We start from the raw sequence: 5,303 nt of genomic DNA, 5'->3' as shown, positions 1-5,303 counted from the left end.
TTAGCTGCTTGGGGAACTTCGCTGCTTGTTATTCACTTCTTATCACTGGACTTTGACTAACCGATTTGACTAATGGATTGCTTGACCATTCTCGATCTCACTCCCTCCTTGTTTTGTTGACCATTCTCGGCTATGGACTTGAACACCAATTCAGCTACGATGTCGCCAGCTCCCTTTAAGAAGTGTGACATCTGTGGTGGCAAGATCCCCGGCCAAGACCTGCACTCCTCTTGTCTACTCTGTTTGGGTGAGGCTCATAATCCTAAAACCTGTGCGCTTTGTAAGTCCTTGACACCGCAGGCAAGAAAGAACCAGGATTCCCGCCCAAAAGCTGCCCTGTATCAACAGGCTCTGATGCCCGCTTCTGCTCCAGCAGCCTTGGAGTCAGTACCTACAGCGGTGTCTGTTGTGGCCCAGAGCTCTAGTGCTGAGCCTAGTGCCACGGTCCCAAGAGGGGATGCTGGGCCCAAGGGAGCTACCGAAAAGGCCAGATCTAAGTCCTCCAAGAAGGACAAATCCAAACTTAAGGACTCGGGCTCCAAGAAGAGTGTTTTGGCCCATAAGGATTTGAGCTCCCTGACAGGTTCTGCCTCGAAATCCTCAAAGAAAAGGCCTTCAGATTCTGGTTATGCTACACCTCATGTCTCCTTCCATTCTAAGAGGGTGTGCATGGAGACTCCAAAGAACTCCCACTCAGCTTCCAAGCACGGTACTGCGTCCAAGGACTAGACCGCCTGAATCCGCTTCTAAGGGCTGGCCCTCCTTGGATCCCACGAAAGTCCTGCCGGCACCGGTTGATCCCAAGCCTCCTTGCGTCTGTGCTGCATCTGCTTCAGCCTCAGTCTGTTCTCCACCAGTGACCTTGGCCTTTCACCACATCTCCGACGACAAGGTTGAGATTCTGCCAACTGTGTCTCCTCGTTCGGGTTGTCCGGGTGGCCACTGATCCCCAACACCAGTTCCACGCACGGTGGTCCATCAGGTGGAGATGCCCACTCATATGGTACCGATCCCCACTCTATCTGCTGCCGACACCACTGTTCAGTCTCATCCGCTTGTGGTGGCTGAATTCTCTGACTCTGACCAAGACGGCTTGCAACACAATGTCCCTCGAAGATCCCATGTGGAGACTGGCTCTTCGGATGAGGCTGGTCATCAGTCGCCCCAGGAATTTTTCCAACCTGGCTCTTCTCCAACAGATGATGTGCGTACCTTCACGGAGCACATCATCAAAATGGGAAATGCTCTGGATCTTCAAATCACACACACTGAGGACGAGGCCACGGACCCCATAGAGAAACGGATCCATGGCAAGGTGCCGACACCGCCATTGATCCCTCTGCTTCCCTCCCTGGAGAAAATTGCCAAATGCTCCTGGGATTCACCGGCCTCCTCCACTTCCACCAATAGGAAGAATGAATCCTTATACAGGGTCACCCCATCTCAATCTTCCTGGCTGTTCGGTCATCCTAGACAGTACTCTGCAATAGTTGAGGGCTCCCAGCAGTCTTTAATAATAATATAATAATAATAGGATTTATTGATATACCGCCCAATCACTGGGAATCTGGGCCGCTTACAACAGAGGGGATAATAGAAGGTTCCCTGCCCTCAGGCTTACAATCTAAAAGACAGGACACAAAAGGAGAAAGGAATGGTGAGGGGGAGGGGATCAGGTCCAGCATTCTTCTCTCCCTTTGAGGCCTGGACCAAGGCAGATGCACTGGAGGGAGGGCTCTTCTTCTTCAGGCTAGCCCTGATGGAGCTGGGCCAGCCTGTTCACTCCCTCACAGGCCAAAAGATGACAGTTATGGAGGGAGGGCGCTTTATCTTCATAGAATCATAGAGTTGGAAGAGACCGCTAGGGCCATACAGTCCAACCCCCTGCCATGCAGGAACTCTCCATCAAAGCATCCCTAGTGACAGTTTGTTCCACTGTCGAACAGCCCTTACTGTCAGGAAGTACCTCCTAATGTTGAGGTGAAATCTCTTTTCCTGCAGCTTGCATCCATTGTTCCGGGTCCTAGTCTCTGGAGCAGCAGAAAACAAGCTTGCTCCCTCTTCAATATGACATCCCTTCAAATATTTAAATAGGGCTATCATATCACCTCTTAACCTTCTTTTCTCCAGGCTAAACATCCCCAGCTCCCTAAGTCGTTCCTCGTAGGGCATGGTTTCCAGACCCTTCACCATTTCAGTCACCCTCCTTAGGACACATGGCTCCAGTTTCTCAATGTCCTTTTGAATTGTGGTGCCCAGAACTGGACACAATATTCCAGGTGGGGCCTGACCAGAGCAGAATATAGTGGCACTATTACTTCCCTTGATCTAGACACTATACTTTTATTGATGAAGCCTAGAATCGCATTTGCCTTGTTAGCTGCCTCATCGCACTGTTCACTTATGTTCAACTTGTGGTCTACTTGGACTCCTAGATCCCTTTCACATGTATAAGTCTCTCATTCAGCCAGGTGTCCCCCATAATCCTATATCTTTTATTTTTTTGCCCTAAGTGCAATACCTTACATTTCTCCGTGTTGAATTTCATTTTGTTAGCTTTGGCCCAGCTTTCTAGTCTATTCAGGTCATTCTGAATCTTGATCCTGTCCTCTGGAGTATTAGCTACTCCCCCTGGTTTGGTGTCATGTGCAAGTTTGGTAAGCATTCCCTCTATTCCTTCCTCCAAGTCAGATAAAGATGCTGAATAGCAAACTGGGCCCAGGACAGAGCCCCACTGGACACCCCTCTGGTCACTTCTTTTAAGGCGTGGTCTGTTTTAACATCATACTAATTTCAGTCTATTTTTACTGCATCAATTTTGTGTGTTTTTAATTGTACTGTCCTTGTAAATGATAAGCTGCTCTGAGGATCCCAGTTCAAAGCAGGATTCCAATAAATAAAAAGAAAAGGTATATATGCGATTAGTGAGAGCCAGTGTGGCATAGCAGTGTTTGGAGACCCGGGTTCGAATCCCAGCTCACTCTCTCAGCCTCAGAGGAAGGCAATGACAGCAGCCAAAACAAAAAACAAAACCCTGAACACATAGAGTCATAGAAGCATAGAGTTGGAAGAGACCCCAAGAAGGGCTCTAATCCAGTCCAACCCCCTCCTTCTGCCATGCAGGAACTCTCAGTCAAAGAGATGGCCATCCAGCCTCTGCTTAAAGACAGCCTCCAAATTGGAAAGGACTCAAATGCACAGAGCGATAATACCTTCAATATTCAAGATTGTAATTCAAAATATTCAAGAGTCTATGCTCAATCATATAATAGCAAGAATACCTCAAAAACCTTGAGATCCATTTTGTAAGACAGTCGCCACCAGTTTGTGGAGAAAGAATCACAGTCTAAACTACATGGATTTAACAAATAGGATAAATTAAATCGATTTAATTTATGGACAAAATTAAAATGGACAAACTCTGCCAGGCCTCTTTCCCCACAAAAATATGTAAAAGTGGGGTGAAAATTTCTCTTAGAAGCAGAAATTAAAAGAGGTCAGGCAGAATAATAATCCCTCTCCCCAAGAGCTGGGTTGAGGAAAGCCTTGCTTCAGAGCTCAGGTTTACATTTAGTTTTAAACATTGGGTTTTAAAAATGCAAGGAAAATCTTTTCCAAAAAAGAGGTATTCCAGAGTAAAGGCCTCCTTCCTTCCTTCCTTCCTTCCTTCCTTCCTTCCTTCCTTCCGAGAGAGCGCTCTTCCCAGAAGGAGGCTGGGGGCAAGGCAGCCCCCCCCTCCCCCTTTTATTTTTAAAAAGCATTAAATTGTTATTCCGCCTTTTCCCCAAGAAGGCTCACAATTTAAGACAAATAGGATTACAATCAAACATGGAATCATATTGCAAAGCATGAAAGGTTTTCTCCTCCCTTGAAATATAAGGGTAAAAATAGAAATGCAAGGGAATGATTAAAGACTTCCTCCTGCCAATTCTCTGGCCTTACAAATACCTCAGAGAAGACCTCTCTAGGAACCTCCAGCTCCTCCGCTGCAACTCTCTGCTCAGTCTCTTCTGGCAGAAGCTGATCACAGGATCTCACAGGAGACCAAGAGATTCCAAGAGAAGTGTTCTCTCTAGGAATTTCTAGGTCCTCCAGCAAAAACCTGTGGTCAACTTCTGGCAGAGTTGCGCCGGAGGACCCAGAGATTCCAAGAGAAGACATGAATCAAAACCACAAAGAATCCAATCTGCAAAAGTCAAAGCTGCAAAGACGGAGGACAAATGTATCTCACAGATTCCCATGAGAAACCCAGTCTCTCCCTCACCTTTATTTCCCTGGGCATATAAAGACCAATGTGAGACTGTTCCAGGATTTGCTAGACTGTCTAGGAATCTCCAGGTCCTCCAGCACAACTCTATGGCCAACCTCTGGCAGAGGTTGCCCTGGAGGACCTAGACTAGATTCCTAGACCGAAGCCTTCTCTAGTATCTGTGGGCCCTCCATTGCAATTCTACAGTCACCTTCTGGCAGAAGTTGACCACAGAGTTGCCCTGGAGGACCGACATTCCTCAAGTGGCATTCTCCCAGGTTTATGTGTGTGTGTGTACACAAAAATAAATGGGGTTTTTCCACTTTTGGAGCTAGAGGATAGTTTTAATATGTGCACATCTCCTTTGTCCTTTTAAACTGGGATGTGTTTTAACTGATGTTGCCCGCATCGATCCACAGTGAGGGGGCTAAGAAATCAATCTCCTCCTCCTCCTCCTCTTTACCTTTTTGCCAGAGAGGCAGGGCAAAAATAAAGCTTTTCCTGTACCTATTCTTGATTATTTACCCACCTCTGGGCCCAGCGCTCAGCCACTCAGCACCGTCCTCCCAAAGTGTGTCTGCACACTTTAATGGCAACAAGGCACACAAAGCCCACCGTTGCTGACCCAGACCACAAACGCCGCTCCTGTATTAACATTTTGGTTTTTATTTACATGTTAACCAGAAGTCATAACATACAGTTAAAGATGAAACAAGAGCCCCGGAAGGAAGGAAGGAAGGAGGATAGAGACAAAAAGGGGTGAGGAAGGAGGGAGGGAGGGGTTGAAAGGAAGAGTAGAAAAAAACAATAATATACAGTCAAAATAACAACAGTATTAATAATAACAATTAAAAAAAGAATGCTCAAGGGGGCCACCGCTTTGCGCAACCCTCCTGTCGCTTCCCCTTGCTTTGTGGGGCGTGTGGCGGCCTCCCCGGTGCCCCCCGCGCCCCCTTCTTCTTCTTCTCCAGCTCCCCAGGAAAGCCACTGAGGGGGAGGCAAGGAAGGAAGGAAAATAAATAAAACCTCAGCCCCCCCCCCCCCCCCCCGGGCG

Source organism: Sceloporus undulatus, chromosome 2, assembly GCF_019175285.1.
Source record: "Sceloporus undulatus isolate JIND9_A2432 ecotype Alabama chromosome 2, SceUnd_v1.1, whole genome shotgun sequence".
NCBI classification, from domain to species: domain Eukaryota; kingdom Metazoa; phylum Chordata; class Lepidosauria; order Squamata; family Phrynosomatidae; genus Sceloporus; species Sceloporus undulatus.
This window is presented reverse-complemented; position numbering follows the sequence as displayed.